We start from the raw sequence: 19186 nt of genomic DNA, 5'->3' as shown, positions 1-19186 counted from the left end.
GAAAGCACAAGTCACCTGGAAAAGGGAAAGTTACCTGGAGGACAGCTGCAGTGCCAGACACATACGTGAGGCTTTCTTAGACCTTCCAGCTCAGCTTTATCAGTAGCTGAATGCAGCTAAACAAATGGGTCTGGAGGACAATGTACAGCAGAAACACAGCCCAGAAGGGCACTGTCCAGATTCCTAACACCCATAACAGTGAGCAATAACAAACTGCTTTTGTTCTATGCTGCTGTGTCTTTAGGTGATTTATAGTGTGGCGATTCATAAGTTACACAGATTTTGTGTATGGTGCATGTATAGGTACAAGTATATATAATACATATGCATGTGTATTTGTCATTTAAAGAGAACCAATGCAAAGTATAACTTTTAATAAAAGATTACATCTGTATATCCATTAGAAAACTAATAAACATGGATATATTGGGAGATGGCCACAAGGTGGATAGAAAATGCAAATGAGAGACTCGTCACTGTATACTTTTCAAAAATATTTTAAATAATAGGATTGCATATTAACCATTAAACTTTAGAACTTAGCTTTTTAAAGAATTATTCAGGCAGAGAGAGAGGAAGGACTGATTTGAAGGCTATGTGTTTTTTTTCTCTTTATTTTGGCACTATTACAGACATCCCCATTTTTCTCTCCTTTGTCCCCTCCTCTCCGCTCCTGCTCCCTCTGCCGTCTGGTGATCGCCAGCCTGTTGTATGTGTCCACGGATCATACATATATGTCCTTGTGTTGATCCCTTCACCTTCTTTCATCCAGTTCCCTCCTCCCCCACCTACTCTGACAGCTGTCAATCTGCTCCACGTATCAGTGCCTCTGTTTCTATTAAATTGACTTGCCAAGTGGTGCTCTAACAAAAATGGCTTGCCTCTGAACCTTCCTAGAGATTTTTATTTTGAGCAGTCTCGATGTCAACCCTAAAGTAGTCTCCCTGTAGGTAGGCTCAACAATGAAAATGCTACCATAAAAAAGTATTATCTCCTGAGTATGGCGCATTGGTGAACACTGGGATTATCGTGACCTAAAAATTTAGTCCCCTACGGTCAAGGAAGGTAAATCATTAATGTGAGTGAAATGTTTAAACTGAGCATTTGCCCAAAAGAAGCCTCAATTTTACTTTGTAAATAAACTCCATCCGTTTTTAGTAAAAATTCACATAAATCATCTAAATCTATACAGTGTTCAAGTAATATTTAATTGGCCCAAACAAGAAGCCCTTCTATAAAGCAGACCTTTATAAGGTGTGTACTTATGTAAATGTGTGTAGAAGATTACAATTATCTTCACTGAGTCTGATTCTTTAGTAAATATTTGTTATGTTAACTTGAGCATTTCTTCAAAGAAAAAAAGATAGCTTTTAACTGGATTTTTTTTAAATCACAAATCTGTTTAAACTCCTCCTCTGTCATGAAAACTGAACATGTTTCTATCCTATTAGAGAATGCAGTATCATAATGTACAACTTAGCAGTAGAATAAGCTCTAGTTTATTTTATTGATTACTATGCAAACTGGTAGGAGTATTCTATCAGTACTACTCTAAAACCTTGAATGTGAACATAACTCAAGAAAGACACAACACTCCCTTCAAAAAACTTCCATTCTCAGGACAGACTCTCTGACTCACACCCAGAGAAAATTTTTTTCCTGTATACCCAGGCAGATATTCCTGTATCCACACTTTATCTTAATAATTGCTTTAAAGTATCTTTTTCATGTTCTAACTTTTCAAACTTTGACAATTGAGAATAAAACTCTTGGAGAAAATGATGTACCTTTTATAACAAGCAATCAAAAGAGTTAATGCCTATGTGTGCACAAACATACAGACACACAAAATTTTTAATGATATGGTTTTTAGCTGTGAAAACGAGCTGTGATTGTAGTCAGTATAAACTTGAAAGCACACCAAAAAATTTCACCTGAAAACATATCACTGTTTGATAAAAATGAACATTTTATCCAAGGAGAAAATTACCAGGGTAAATTTAGCCCCAAAGTAAGCATTTTGCCCAACATCCTTTAAGACCAAAATTACCCAAGTACCTTGTCGGATTGTGTTTGCTATTTTATGTCGCTCCCATATTCCTAAAAAGAAATTCAGCGGGGTAGCTGCTACCCCTTCAGCCAGGGCCTCAAACTGAATACACGTACAAGAGATCTAACATCGGTTCAGAGCAAAACACCAAACATGGCTGCATGGCTAGCTAGGCCCACCCACCGCAGCTGAGCATGGATATCCTAACCGCAACTGACCCACCGACAGGCAAGGGAGGAGTCAACTGGTGTGCGAGCATCTGTTACATGGCATTATCTGCCCTGTGCAATTTCTTAGAATATTTTGAAAGAAAGGGTAAATGAAGTTTTGAATAGCATTTGCTAAATACTCTTCATTCTTTTGATTTCTAGTTCTACTTCATCAAACACTAGGAAGAGAAAAGGTTAAAGAGAATGGATATAACATCGGACAGGAAAAAAGATATGATTGGAACCATTGTCAGGACAGACACAAGTTTAGAAACATGAGCAAAAGAAAAATCACCATGGACACAGAGATCTAGTCCCATACATTTTGTTGATAGCTAGGATGATGATGTTGATTATAAAAATAGAGTCACTTACATTTATATTACCATTTACCATAATACTTTTATCTGATACATATATTACATTTTGTCATTTGACCCTCACAATGTGCAGATGAAAAAAACAGAGAAGGGCCCTGGCCGATGTGGCTCTGTCGGTTGGGCGTCATCCTGCAAAGTAAAAGGTCGCTGGTTCAGTCCGGTCGGGGCTCGCGGCTGGGCTGTTGTCCCATTCCCCACTGTTTCTCTCACACATCACACATGTTTCTCTCCCTCTCTTTCTCCCTTCCTTCCTCTCTCTCTAAAAACAAATAAATAAAGTGTTTTTTAAAAATAGAGGTGCCTCTTTATCTTCATTTTAGTAAAATTAGACAAAGATTAAAAAGGTTCAGTGCCTCCTATGTTGTTACCCATTGCAAAGGTTTGACCCTAAGCCATTTGTCTCAGGCCTGGTCCTCTCCACAGTGATCCTGTCCGTCTCGCTTTGATGAGGAAGAGAGAAAAGTAAAACTGGAGGCCTCATCCCAACCTGGAATTCTATACAGCATCCTGCCTAAGAACCATCAAATGCTGCAAAACATTAGCAGCTCTTCTCTAAAGACCTTGTCTGCGTGCTGCTTTGGGTTCATTTGGTTTGGTCTGTGGTACAGCTGTGTCAGGCAGGTCACCCACTCTCCCTCCTTCGAGGCTGGCCTCCTACCTGCTGCTGCTGCCCAAAGCTGAGTCCCAGCAATAGATGAGGTCAGAAACTCAAAAAAGGCACGCTGTTGGCTCCTACGTAATGGATTAAGCAGGAGCAGAACGCCAACAGTAATTAAAAATATATCTTGGTCCTGGGTTACTATTTAGCATCTTGTCCATTAGCTTACTGGCTACAGAGTTCATAGCCTTTGTGGTCACACCATTTGAGGGTTTTGATCTGGGCATTGCGGTAAACTCCAAATATTTGCCAGCACTCACTGGGGCTATTAATAGAAAAATCTGCAAAGTTATATCATATTAGTTTTTTTCAGTTTAGTATATTTTTCCATGGGAGTAACAGAACCACTGCCTTTCTCATTTTAAAAAAAGTCTGTGCTGATCTTCCATTAGCCAAATGTATAATGATAAGTTGCTTTGCTATGTTTCACATTAGCTTGTTCTCTAAATAAAATTCAAGTATTTTATCCTAAAGCAAATATTACCTACTATGTGCCAGGGATTGTGATACAAGGTTAAATAATACAGAGTTCCAAAAACATGTCTTTGACTCACTATTTGCTGATTTTTATGATAAGAAAATAATTAGATTTGAAGTCTGCTTAAATAAATTAAATTTGCCTGTGTAATGATTAATTTGTTCAAGAGACACTTGTAGATCACCGGCCATGAGAAAAAAATGTTCTAGAAGCTCACTGAGGGATCTTCTCCAATTAAAACGTGCGAGCTAAGATTGGGAAGTAGCGTATGCATGTATATAAACAAAGCTCTGGAGTTAGTTTCTCTGCTCTGAGCCCCCCCCCGGATCCTCGGCCCCCACGCCAGTGAAGTACACTGCCTTCTTCATCCACCTGAGAGAGGTCTTTGGATCATGTGGTTGCTGGTGTGACCTTCACGAGACCGTTCTCTCTCAAGAATCCCCTTCAGTTTCTGCTACAAACTTGAATCTACTTACAGACCTGTGAAAAAAATGGAGAGAGGAACTCTCTGTCCTGCTTGTGGCACTTTTCGCTCACCTCCTAAGACAGCATTTCAAACGCTCCGAGTTCCCCATGTCTGTCCATCAAAATTATCTCAGCTTCAGCCTCCCGACACGACATCACTGACCTCACAGGCACACACTGTTTCCCTGCGCTTTAATCACAGCCTGGGTGTTGTCAGACAAGTTAGATATTCCCACTGGACTGTGACGCCAGATGCTTGGAGACACATCAACTCCGAAGGTGAGACAAATGGTGGTTTGAGTTGATCCTGGAGTCCCTGAAGTCAGAGCACAGAATCCTGGAAATTTAGAACAGGACTCGTTCTTGGAGATCATCTAGTCCAGCAGCTGGACTCCCACTGGAGTCCTTCAGAGTTTGCTCCAGTGGGAAGAGACCCAGGGTAGACTCAAACTGTGCGTTTCCTGGCCTTGTTTATATAAAATTTGGGCCTATATTATGTATACAGTTCCTATGTAAAAATTGTCTGATGAAGGGCTCTGCTGAATTTTTAATTTTAGCTTTTATGCCATTGATTTAGTTCAACCGACTCATTTTTTAAAAATGAAAGTGACTTGATCTTTATTACTCAGTGAATCAACAGCACCCTTTCCACTTCAGTTTGCTGCCTTTCTGGGGGGTCTCCATTGTGAGAAGGGAGACTGTTCGCAGTCATTGTCAGATAAGGCATCAACTGCTCTGCAATCAGCCAAGGGCATTGTGCTGAGAAGCCATCAATTATCCCGAGTAGTCAATGAGAGTTTGCTGTTTTAAAAGGACTCGATTGAAGATAATCCATAAAAAATCAATTACATTATTATTTCTTAATTAGGGCACTTGACAGTATAGCTCTCCTCAGCAAAGCCATCAGTGAATAAGCACATAAATACACATAAATAAATGCCGCCTCCATCTCATTGAGCTCAATAAGTTCACCGTGACCTCTATTATCACCAGGCATTCTTTCAGGCAAGAACATTTGTGTGTTTAAGAGAGCTCCCAAGCTGTGTGTCTCTTTTGGATGGAAAAAGGAGTCCGTCACAAGTGCTAAGATCATGATGGTGGTAACAGTAATAGTATATTTGTAGATTATTAAAGTAACACTTAATATTTGTGCGATGCTTTCCAATGGACAAAAATGCTCTCGTGGTTCATTTGCTCTCTTTGAGGCAGAGGTTACCTCAACTCTGTGGCTGAGAATAATGCCACAATGTCCTTGTACCAATAATCAATAAGGAGGTACCTTACCACCTGAGGCTATTTTCAGTGACCCTTCTTATTCACCCTCGACCTTATCCTATTTCAACTGAATTTCTCCCCAGTTTCTGAATTATGGCTTTGCCTCTCTTTTGTAGCCTTGAAAAAGTCCTTTGAGGATAGTGTTGTGTTGGTTTCACTCAGTAAGTATTTGGTGAATGTCCCATATGCAACAGACATGATAGAAACAAAGGTTCCTGACTTGCAGAGTTTATATACCAGTGGATAAGTGACTATAATGCAATGTAAACACCAAAGATCTACAGGTTTCTGGGAGCTTTGAGCAGAGTGCCTTAGCCATAGGTGGGAGAGAGGGGAAAGCTTTCTAAATGAAGGTCCAACTAAACTGAGACTAGAATAATGAATGGAGGTTAATTGCACATGGTGGGTATGCCTGACTGAAGGGTGAATCTCCTACCTGCAATGATGCAAAGACCCAGAATGCTTCCATATGGTGGCTCTGCCCTTCTCTAAGGCCTCCATCCAGATACTGAGATGGAAAGAGAGACTCAGCCTGGAAGTGGGACACATTGTTTTCTCCTACATTTCATCAGGGGAGAGTGAGCCCCATGATCGCAGAACCAGCTACAAGGGCCACTTCCCAAGTACAAAGGCAGTATGCAAAGAAAAAGCTCATTTCACTGGACAACAATCTCTGCTACAGTAACATAATTACTATTTAAAATGATCCTGATTATTTATCAGTTCACTAATTATAATAGTTGTAGGGTTATTATTTTATTTGCCCGTCAGAAATTAGGCTGTTCCTCATGATGCCAGAGACTTTTTCTGTTATAGATATTACTATGGCTTCACCTCTTCAAATAGGGCCTAAGAGAGTAAATGATTAATAATTACTTGTTTAAAAATATGTTTGAGCAAAAGCATTGCTAGAATTAACCTTGGTCTTCTCATCTTCAAATCCTATGCTTTTTTTCACCATGGCAGTTTGTCAGCCTTCTGGAAAGGAGCAGCCAGAGGCCTGGCTGAGTTGTGAAGTGCAGACAACAGAATCAGTGGCTTCTGAAGTCCCACCCAGCTCCAAGATTGTGCGCCTGTGCCCCCAGCTTCCTCTGTAAAGTGAAGAGGAGGAAGCTTGCTCCTGAGAAGATGGGGGAGTCTTGCATTAAAGAGAACAATGGCTTACATAATTGGTGGTTTGGCTTAGGGTTGGGGCACATTATCAAAGCTGAAATTGGCCTTAGTACAGACCCCGATACCTTTAAACATGCAATTAATTCTGCAGGGCTAGTTATAATGCATCTCCTGGGAAAGGCAAGGAAACAGGAAAGAAATGTGCTTTGAACCAATGAAGGTCTTTCTGTTACTCAAGTGCAACCAAAGTGCAATATCCTTAATTGTTAAAGTGATCGTGCTAATTTCCTTGATGTTGCAACGGTTCCAGGTTAGTGTCTAGTATTTAGGAAGGGCTCAATAAATATGTATTGAATATATACATATTAGATTCAAAATATCGATGACAATTAGAATATTTAAATATGCAGGGGTGAAAAAGCCAACCCGGGGAGTTCTTCGATATGCTTATAATGCACTCATTCTTCATCATTTTTTATCGTTGACACTATTATGATGCTCCCCCACATCCCCCCATTTTTGCCCCCCTCCACCCAGCCCCTGCCACACCCCTGGCCTTTACCACATTGTTGTCTGTGTCCACAGGTGATACATATATGCATATATGTCCTTCGGTTAATCTCTTCCGGTCCCCCCATCTCTTCCTTCGCCTCTGAGATCTGTCAGTCTGTTCCATGTATTCATGCCTCTGGTTTTATTTTATAAGTTTATTTTATTAGATTTCACATATGAGTGACATCAGTATTTTGCCACCTTGATTGCATCTATGGATAGCAGGATCTCATCAAGACCTTTTCGAGGAGTAGCTCCTCTGAAGTGTTTTGGGGGAGAGAGCTATTTTGGCCTGGCTGGTGCAGAGTCCTGTGCCCTGTGTCTCTTTCTCTGTTACTTCTAACTTCGAAATAACAACACGTATCTTGATCCCCATTCCTATGGCTACTATTGTTTCCCTGTCTTGCCACCTGCCCAGAAATGGCCACTCACTCTTATTTTTCTCAACACATCACAGTCTAATACACAGCTGCTGTGTATTAGACTTTTCCTGCACAGATAAGACAAGGTAGCACTCAAGAAGATCCAACCTAAAGATGAAACCCAAACTCTTGAAAATTCTACCCGCCCAAGCACAGGGGCATCACTTTCTTAAACTCACTTGTCTTCACCTTATCAGGACCCAGGATTCTTTCAATCTACTTGTAGGAGACTTTGTTAGTACTCTACCCTCCTTAGGTCTTCCCAGTGCCACCTCCTGTGGGCTTTCTCTGGGTTTCAGTGCTGGTTCCTTCTGTGGGCTTTCTCTGTCCTCACTGGGCACCATCCAAAGAAAGAATCAAGCCCCTTGAGAGCAGCCATTAACCAGTATGCAAAATACCAAAGCCCTGTCCTCTTAGTACCCCAGTGGCCTGCTGGAGTCAGCTCACACCAGTGTGCAAGAGCTCATATTACATGTTCAGGAATTTTGTGAGCCAGTGGCTAAGTAGTCTATAGGGTAAGTGGAGGCAGTCTGGCTTCCTCACCCAGGTGTCTGGGCAGCTAAGGGAAGCAGTGTTCCCCTAGCCCTGGAGGGGCCTGATAACTAGCATTCTCATAGCCTTGAGACTGGGTCAGACAAACTGCTTCCATAATATGAAGTGGACTCACATGCATAGAATTGTGGTATGTTATATCATTTCTGGCATCTCTCCAGCTTTGTTCCCCTCTAGTACTTACTTAAACAGGTAGGGACTCCCTGCTGGGGGCAATGATGACGGGAGAGACATGCAAGGGGACAGGTGCCACAATGGGTGCCATGCTGAGGAGCAGGGGCCATGACATGAGATGTGCAGATAGATACGCAGTTTGCAGTGTGCATGGCTCACCCACCCTTGAATAAAGGCTTGCCAGACACCCCAACAGCTCCGTGAATATTATTCCATCTGCGCAAATACCATAGACCTGCCTGGCCTTGAAGGGTTGCAACACATTGTCTTTATTGAAAATGTAAATAGGTATATTTCAATTAAGCAAATTATATTAAAGCAAGGTAATAAATACTCAAGTGCATTACTTTATAATTATTTTACTACATTTTACTGTTATCTGTGCCCTCGGGGTTATTTATAGCTACTGTTTCTGGACTGTGGAAATCCTATGTGATGGTCTGCTACTGTGTATCTTTCCCAGCTCCATGCTTAGCAATGTCACTTGGTAAATTGAAATGTTTACACAAAAGAAATTGGCAAATGCTACAAATCAAGAATCTCTGTATCCCAAGAGAGCCAATTATTAAGCACTTACCAGTACACTTCTAGGCACCACTGAGGCACACATTCTACACACATTTGTTGTGCTATGCATCTGCATGTGGTTTGATATAAGACCACTTTCATTAGGATATTATCCTTGGAAAATAAAGGTGGTATATTTATATAGGGAAGCTGTTCTCAAACTGCAGAGGACAGTTATTAGGTGAGCTTGTCAAAAATCCAGATTATGGGTCCCAGTTCAGATTTTCTGGTTCAGTGGGTCTGAGGTGGGGCCTTTAAGTCTTCCTTCCTTCCTTCCTTCTTTCCTTCCTTCCTTCCTTCTTTGTTTTCCCATACAGTTGGTTGAACCCTAAAACACCAATTTCAAAGAACCTATGCACCACAGTGTTCATAGCAGCACAATTTACAATAGCCAAGAGTTGGAAGCAACCTAGGTGCCCGTCAGTAAATGAATGGATCAAAAAATTGTGGTACATATACACAATGGAATTCTATGCAGCAGAGAGAAAGAAGGAGCTACTACCCTTTGCAACAACATGGATGGAACTGGAAAACTTTATGCTGAGTGAAATAAGCCAGGGGTTGAAAGACAAATACCATATGATCTCACCTTTAACCAGAAGCTAAACAACAAAGCAAACAAGCAAGCAGAATAAAAACAGACTATCAGTGGATTTCTCAGAAGAGACCTTACAGGCAAGAAGGGGCTGGAAAGAGGTATTCCAAGTCATGAAATCCAAAGACCTACAACCAAGATTGATCTATCCAGCAAAACTTTCATTTAGAATGGAAGGACAGATAAAGTGCTTCTCAGATAAGATCAAATTCAAGGAGTTCATCATCACCAAGCCCTTATTATATGAAATGTTAAAGGGACTTACCTAAGAAAAAGAAGTTAAAAAAAACATGAACAGTGAAAGGACAGAAAACTCACAGTTATTAACAACCACACCTAAAACAAAAGCAAACTAAAAGGACAGCTAGATCAGGAGTGGAAACATAGAAATGAAGATCTCAAGGAAGGTTAGCAACAGGGGAGTGGGAGGAGGAGAGTGGGGGAGAAGGTACAGAAAATAAGTAGCATAGACAGTAGATAGAAGATAGATGGGGGGCAAGAATAGTATGGGAAATATAGAATCTAAAGAACTTGAGACACATGGTCATAAACTAAAGGGGGGTAAAAGTGGGGACAGGGGGGTAGGGTGGAGGGGAATGAAGAGAGGAATAGAACAACTGTAACAGCATAATCAATAAAAAAAAATTTAAAAAAAGACAATGAAATAGAGAACAAGGGGACAGCGACCAGAGGGGAGAGGGGAAGGAATTTAAGGGGAAAAATGGGAGGGATTTAGAGTAACAAGTATAAAGGACACAGGGACAATAACTAAGGGGGGTGGAAATGGGAGGGAGGTGGGGAGCACGGGGCAAGGTGGGCTGGGATGGGAGAAATAGACAGAAAACCCTACTTGAAAAATAACTAAATAAAAAAAATTTAGAATTCAAAAAAATTTTTTTTTATTTTTGGTTTCTTCTTTGATTTCTTTCCATTGATTGCTCAGGTGTGTATGTGTTTTAACTACTATGTATTTGTGAGTTTTACAGCTTTCCTTCTGTTATAAAACTTGTATCTCTATGAAGTTCCCAGGCAGGGCTGAAGCTGTTCTTCCAGGTCTCATACTTTGAGAATCACTGTATCACAGGGTGGTAGTTCAGAGCATTGCTGCTGCTGCTGCTTCTCATTACCTGGGTTTGAATCCTGGGGCTGCCACTTTTCTTTTGATGTTGCACCTCTGCTGTTTCATACTAAAATGGGTATAATAAGAATAATCCAAATAATAGTGTTGCTGAGAATATCAAACAAGAGAACGTATGTAAAACTTGGAGAGCAAATCCTGGCACATGAGAAGCATTCAATAAGTGCATTTGCCCCTATTGACAAACAGTTTACCAAAAATAGACTTTAAAAGATACTATCTATTAGTAAAAATCAATATCAATATATGCAATTTCATGCCATTTTTGCCTATAGGGTTTTATTTTTTATTTTTTTGCTTTTTTTCTTTGACCTCTTTTTATTCTTGGTCTCCCTTTCAGATTGCATCACTGAGTTAAAACATTCAAGATTAGTTCAGTAGTTATCTTGCTCTCATGGACTATTTTATTTCAAGAACAACAAACTGCCGAGAACTGTGACTGATCGTCTTTTTAAAGGAAGTTACCTACTTTGCCACTTCTACACTTTAGTATACTTTTCCTATTACATATTAAAGACTCCAGCAGTCACTTTTTTTCTAAAAGGAGCGATAAGACAAAGGGTTTTTCAAAAATAATTTTATAGGTTTAATGTTTACCTGTTACTGCCGGAAATATGAAGTGCTGTCGAGAGGAAATGTCAGCAGTACCAAGAAGTGTTTACATAGTAAAACTGACTCTTAGAATTCTCAACAACTGCAGAGAACATTTTATTTTGCCTGACAAGACAACCAAGTATTTTCCAAATGTTTTTACTTCTTATCAATGCTGAGCTACTCCCAGTTTATAACCATTTGCCTGCAAAATCAAATTTCAGTTGAGATGTATTTTTGTTGCCCCTTTGAAAAGTTTTATTTTTCTTTACAGGTTTTTGCCTATGAAATGTTCTATATCAGTATAAATCATAAATAACTGTTATTTACAGTTCAACCTCCTTAGCTTAACTTGCCACACCACTCACAGTATCACCTTATTTAACTTTCCAGATTTCAAAACTGCCATGTTTTACGTGTTTTGTGCTAATGAATGTTTAACAATCAGCTCTAAAGAAAATGCCCTGGCTGGTGTGGCTCAGTGAATTGAATAACAGCCTGTGGACCAGTCACCATTTCTCAGTCCGGGCACATGCTTAGGTTGCAGGCCCAGTCCCCAGGTAGGGGAGTGGGAGAAGCAACCAATGTATCTCTCACACATCAATGTTTCTCTCCCTCCCCTCTCTTCTCTCTCAAAAGAAAGAAAAGAATAATATCAATAACACATGAACACATTCTGATTTGAAGTGATTGCCAACTTTTCAGGTATAAATATGTCTACAATGGCCAGTTTCAAGCTACTAATGTGCTGTCGGTGAACAGAGATGGAATGAACAGTGAACAGGAAGAGATGTGGACAATTGGCTCTCATGAGTGAGCTTGTGTGAGCTGACACACCGCTGCTTCTGACACATATGCATACGTCAGTGTTGTAATCACAGCAGAAAATTTATGACTTTGTGAACACCATAAGCACCTTTGAGCCTCCCTGCTTTTGCTTATGCTGTTGTTATCCACCCATGTGTGTGTCTGGAAAATTTCTTCTTAATCTATTAGGTCCAGGAAAAATGTTAAATCTTTATAGTTTTGCTACTTCCTTCTCAGGGAAGAATAAATTACACCTTCTTCTTAAAAACAGCTTTATTGAAATATCTTTGACATATGAATCCGTATATATTTAAGTGGTGAAATTTGGTATTTTGATATATGTCTATATTGTGAAAAGATCACTATAGCCAAGTGATATAACTTATTCATAACCTCTACGTAGTTACCATTGTGTGTGTGTTGAGAAGATTTAATATCTATCCTTTGAGCAAATTTTAAGTATATAATATAGTATTAACTATCATCATCATGCCGTACATTAGATCTTCAGAATTTGTTCATCCTGCGTAATTGAAACTTTGTTCCCTTTGACTAGCATCTGGTTTCCCTGGCCAACCCCCTGCTCTTGGCAATCACCATTTTAAAATCTGCTTCTATGACTTGACTATTTTAGATTTAATATTTAAGAAAGATCATGCAATAATTGTGTTTATGTGTCTACTTTAATTACTCCATTTTCTGTGTGCACTTAGCATGTAGGAACACTTTAATTAAACACCATCACATTGCCCAGGTGTGTATGTATTTGTGCATGCCTAGCACAGTCCCTGGCACATAGTAGGTAATCAATACAGGTATATTGCATTAGCCAGAAAAAGGGGCTCTAAATAAACAAAGACCCAGAGTTTAAGAAAACAGACTAAAATATATTTTTTCAAATGATAAAATCATTGAAAATAGTTTTAAACCTATTAAAAATTACATTGTAGCCCTTTATAAAGATAAAATATTCAAGCAAGGGCATAAATCACATAGCAATTTTTGTTTCTAGAAAAATTTAATATTTTTACTTTTTATTATATTGTATTTATTATGCTATTATAGTTGTCCTTCTTTTTCCTTCTTTTCCCCCCTCCACCCAGCACCCCCACTCACTCAGGCAATCCTCCCACCATTATTCATGTCCGTGGGTAATAAGTATAGGTCTTTGTCTACTGCATTTCCCTATACCGCACTTTACATCTCCAAGAATTAAGAAGTATAAATATTTTTAAATATATTTTTTACTTATTTCTTTCTATATTTCAGAAAGACTAAAAATCTAAAACTTACCAAGGTAAATGACTCCCCCGAATCAGCAAGCTAATTATTAATAAAGTCAAGACTCAAATTTTTCTAATCCATCTTTTCTTCTGAAATAGAAAGTCAGTCTAACCTATACGCAGAAGGACTATAAGCTTTCCACAGCATTGTGCACTCAACAGTGACTGAATAAATGTTACTGACTTTTCCCAGCTCAAGCCTGCGAAAAAGTAATTCAGCAATACACATTTAATTCATTTTAGTCTTTCAAGTTTTGATAAACTAATGTAAAAGTAGAACTTGAAGAACATGTTAAAATTATAAAGTGTATAATTTTCTAATTCAGCGATACGATACTAATTCAGTCCTTCATCATACACGTATTGAGTACCCACTATGAAATAGCTAACATTTATTGTCTCCTTAATATGTGCCAGGCGGTATGCCGAACACTTTACATACATTATCTCTTTCATTCTTACAACCATTTGAGTCAGGTACTGTTATTATATGCATTTTTCAGATAAGCCCTAGGAAGTTGAAATAGCGTGACCAAGGTCACGCTGCTAATGCACAGCAGAGCTGAAGTACAAACCCCAGTCCTACGCCTGCTCTGTTCACCATTAAGAAATTCTGCTTCCTTTTTGCTGTAGAAATAAAGCCATTGAAGCCTCCTAGTATCAACAGCAACAAATACTCTTTGAGATATTGGGAATTTATAACTCGGAGAACTAGTCCCGGCTTTGAAAGGGTTTCAGATCCACTCAGAAAGGTAGATAATGACACAGACAGGACACGACTGGCAATGGCAGCAGACAATCGTCAAAATTTGAGGTGTTCACCAAAGGTAAGAGAAAAGAACAGGGAGAACGTGTTCTGAAAAAGTAAAAAAAATATCATGCTTGGAGATAGGAATGCAAAATGATGTGTAACACAATGATTATAGATCGCTAGAACACGAAGTTTAGAGAGTAAGATTAGGTTGGAAGAGGAGAGGGTCCTGAATATAGGGCAATAAAAGGCACTGCATTCTTGAATCATTGCTTATGGAAAGAATAACTGGCGACAACTATTACAACATAATTTCTCTGTTACCAGTTTGTCGAGAAGATCGGGGGAGGGAGCACGACTAATATCTAGATCTATTTACTGAAGAATAAAGATGGGATGATGATAGGGAAATAAAATGAAAGAATCTACTGTAAAAGTCATTATGAAGGAAGACACACAAAGATTTTGTGGGCATGAATGGGAGGATTCCAAAGTCTGAACCTTTAACCAGTAGGTGAAAAATAAGGCTATTTGGGGGAAAAGGATACTATTTGTGAATATGAATAAGCCCTTTGTTTGCAGTTACTTAGGTGGGTCATGATAGAAATACTTCTAAGTAGAAATGACCAGTAGGCAGCCTGAGATTTTTTTGGAAATGTTATTGAGGAGCATGTTCTAGATCAGGAATCAGAGACATCTATCAAAAGATAATAAAGTCTTGATGAAACAATGAATCTTGACTAAATATAATTACCAAAAAGTGTGATCTAATTGTTGAGTAAATTGACATTTAGAGAATGGAAAGAGAAAGTGCAGCCAGTACAGGAGAGAAGAAAAATCAGCAAGCATCAAGGATGTCAAAGCGAAAAAGGATTCCAGGTATTCTGGTCAGGTGTGTTGAGTGCTAACAAGAGGCCAAGTACACCTATACATATATGTACAGCCCATGGACACAGACAACAATGTGGTGAAGGCTGTAGGGGACAAGGGCTGGGTGGAGGGGGAGAATTTGGGGTGGATGGAAGACATCTGTAATAGTATCAACAATGAATGAATGAATGAATGAATGATAAACAATAAATAAATAAATACATATATAAATTCTTTGTCTTAGTTGATAGGGGAAAAGAAAACAGGCCACGTAAGATAGAGGCTGAAAAAGGAAAAAGAAAATTACTGTTTTTTACAACTGTTTTAAAGGATAGTTGGAGAATTCTAACACAATGAGATGTACAGAAATTATATTGCTTTGAGTTAAGGACAGTGAGGAGTTGGAGACAGAAAATATAAACATACAGTGAGCAAGACATGGGAATTTTTTTGTCTACATGGAAGAGACTTAGGTTTGCTAGAGAAGAAAAACCACGATTGGGGAACATACAGAGAAAGAAAAGACAAATGAAAAAAACTCTTCGAGAAATCAAAAAGATGATGTGGTCAAAGTAATAACTGGAAGGGCTAACATTACACTGGAAAACGAATCACCTTTTTTTCCCTAGGACACCCTGGAGAAAGAAGGCAGGAGCAGAGAAAATATTTTGCAGTGCAGGAGAGGGTATAGCTATTAGGGAAAAAATATCCTTTTGATAATCTACCTGCATCCAAACTAAGTCTGCCTGCCAAGTCGTCACAATCACTGTTTAATGGAAAGGCTTCCCCTAAAGGGAGCAGGTGTGATTGGAACCAGTTCAAGTGTGAAGGAGTTGACGCTTCCTCTGGCAGCCTCCCACCTTTCTTCTCACTCTTTTTTCCACCACCTCCTGCAGGTGCCCAGTGCCTCCCACCCCAACTAAGGAACTGCATCCAGGTCTGCTCCCTGGGGACAATTTTCAAGAGGACTTATTAAAAGTGTGGGTAATTGGTTTTGTTGCCTATCGATCAAGAAAATTTTTATAAAATTTGGGTTTCCTAGCAGCTGATTTATTCTTGCTCACCTCTCAGTATACTTCCTCCAAAGGATTCTGTATAATAAACACTTTGTCCAAAGAAATGAGCAGAGTTTATGGTGCTAAAGCAGTCCACTTGGGGGTGTTCTGGGGTAGCAAATCCTGACAAGGGTCCCTTCAAAGTTATATCATTTGGTTGAGATTGATGTAGTCTCGATGTACCCCTAGTTCACAGAGAGATTGTTGAACCGAGGTAGGCTTTAGAGTATTTGGCCCCTACCATTGCAAACTAACTGGTAGCTAGTATTATTCATAAAAACAAGTGTTATAAATTATTGCCATCAGTTTTTTCCCCTCTAAAACCTGCTATATGATAGAAAATAAATGGGTGAGAAATTTCAAGTGCTTTCAAGTTGGAGAGGGGGCTGTATCCATTGTCAGGGTTCTCTAGAAAAGTAAAAGCATATATATATATGTATATATACACATATATGCATATTAATGTATATATGCATAATATATAAATTTATTTCAAAAAATTGGCTTTTGCAATTGTGGGATAGGGCTGGTAGTCAGGTTGAACTCTGAGGAAGAAGCTGATATTACAGTCTTAGGCAGAATTTCCTCTTCCTCTGGGAAACTTCAGTTTTACTTTTAAGACCTTCAACTGAGTGGAAGAGGCTCACTCACATTATTGAGAAAAAGCCCCTTTACTTAAAATCAAGTGATTGCAACTGTTAACGACATCTACAAAATACCTTCACAGCAATATCAGTACTTGAATGAATAACTGGGTACTATAGCTTAGGCAAGCTGACATGTAAAACTATCCACAAGATTTTAGTTATGGCTTATAAGAATAAGCATGTGTTGGGCACAGTTTTAAATTGATTGTTGTGTTTCACTGTCTCTGTATGTTCACACATCTGGTTTGCTTAAGTGATGCTTTAGGGATAGCTAGGCAGGAGTCTGGGTTAAATATAAGTAGAGAGAAAAAAGACCAATCACTGGAGGAGAAATATGAGAGATTTGGAGAATTCAGTAGAAACAGGACAAAACAATAAGAGTTATTTAGACACAATTAGAGCCCAAGAATCTCCATAGAAGGAATGACTATTCATGGAATAGATTCAAACCACTTTTATTTAAGCATCCAAGAAAGTGATCCCACAATACTGAAAGATCTGTGGATAGTCATACAAGTGACACTTAAGTTACATAAAGAGTAATGCATTTGATGAATGAAATAATGTGGTTTTTTTATCTGTTGTATTTGATTCTGCTACAATAATTCTTTCTCTTTTGCATACAAATTATTTCTTAAATTTAGGATGTAAGACCAAACATTACCACATCAATGACTGATTGAAACCAGCCTCAAATTTCCTATTATTCATTAAATTTTTTTATCCCTGAATAAGGCATGTGGCTTATGAAGAAAAGGAGATAACATTTATTGTGTGCTTACTATATCCAAAGCCACCTTACTAATTTCCTTACTCTCATTTTATCCTCAGGAGGGCTTTTAAAGTTAGGTATAATCATCTTAATTTTGTATATAAGGAAGCAGGACTGTAAAGTTAGAGATAACACCAATGACGAATGAAAGAATTCAAAATGGATCTAGATCTCAAGACAGAACCTCCAAGTCCTTGCTCTTCATCAGTACGCTGACATGCCATTCCAGAGCAGCATGACCATGGTTCCTGGAGAATTTTCTAAATGTGTTCCTTTGTGCCTTGGCATGCCACCAAATTGACTAGGGACAACATGGGAGAATCTGAAAAGGGGCTTTGAAGTTGGAGTACTAAGCCAGGAATCCCATATCAGCTAGATCAAGTTCTCCATTTACTATATACATACTGCTTTCAAGTACTCAAAATGTATATAAAACATTGTTTTAGATCATTTAATTCAGGTATTTGTTAGACAACCTGGTGACTGCAATTTTTCTTGAATTAACACTTAAGATCAAAAGGACTTGATGAGTTTTATAGTTTGGTGATTGAGATCCAATCACAGGGCAGAGGACTCCTGGTTTAAGGTGAAGATCACCTCACTATCAGGGCCAACTTCAAGTTTAAGTAAGATAAATGTTCTCTGAATAAGTAGCCTATGACAAACATCTAATTTTTTTAGGCTTTATTTCATCTCAGACTGCCTATAGAGGTCTGGCCATAAATCAGAGCCTATCCTTAATGGAGTTTTTTTAATAAATGTAGATAAATAGGACGCAAGCATCAGCTCCACTATATCAGGTAGCGCAATCCAAAAATCAAAACATAAAGTCTCCAAGTGTTATCAAATCTATTAAGTCTGAAATAAGTCATTGATGACCAATTTCCAAGTGCTTAAATGGTGCAACTGCATCTTAGCTTATGTGAAAATCAATCAAAAACATGAATCACCAGAGAGTATGCTGGAGCCTTCCAAAGACAGTTTGTAATTAGCAAATCATCGATCCAAATAGTCAGGACCCTGAAAACTAGAGACCAGGCAGGTGAAAAGCCAGAGTCCCTGTCCTTTACAATTAATCACTACTGCTCTGATCTCTGTAATCTTGGCATTTATGTTGGGTTAGGGTGATAACTCAACTCTGGCATTAAAAAGAAATATGTAATATATGTTATTAAAGGGAACTCTTTACATAACTTATATATGCTCCATTATAAGGCCAGCACTATTATCATTAATATTTCCCAGTATCTCTTTTTCCATCACATCATATTCTGGTCAATATTATATAAATCCAAATGAAGATTATAATTCATACAATCACAGAATCTTGGAACTGAAAGGACGCTGCTAAGTGATTATTTTATCTAAGCACTTCATATACAGAGGTTATGAGGCAATTTGTCTAAAGTTAGAGTGGTAGTTATGAGGCTAGAATCATGGTATTATTTTCATGCGGTGCACTTCCCTCCACATCTTCTATACCGATGGCACAAGAGGCTTACCCTGGTGATCTAAATCATTAACCTTAAAGTGATTGATCAAACTGTTCATTACACCATTTTCCAAAAAGAGATCTGAACGTATTCAAGAGAAGGCTCTAGTCAGGCTTGGATTCAAGCCATGAAACTGACAAGCATTTGTCATTTGTAGACTAGTAAGAATTCCCATCTTCTTTCCTTCCACATCCAAACTACTGTACAGATCCCACCTGAGTTCAACTTTTCTGCTATTTACTAACATCCAGTTTCTCTCACAGGAAGTTATGCTTCATTACCTCTTTGA

Source organism: Artibeus jamaicensis, unplaced genomic scaffold (genome assembly GCF_021234435.1).
Source record: "Artibeus jamaicensis isolate MK-2021 breed Jamaican fruit bat unplaced genomic scaffold, CSHL_Jam_final contig_519, whole genome shotgun sequence".
NCBI classification, from domain to species: domain Eukaryota; kingdom Metazoa; phylum Chordata; class Mammalia; order Chiroptera; family Phyllostomidae; genus Artibeus; species Artibeus jamaicensis.
This window is presented reverse-complemented; position numbering follows the sequence as displayed.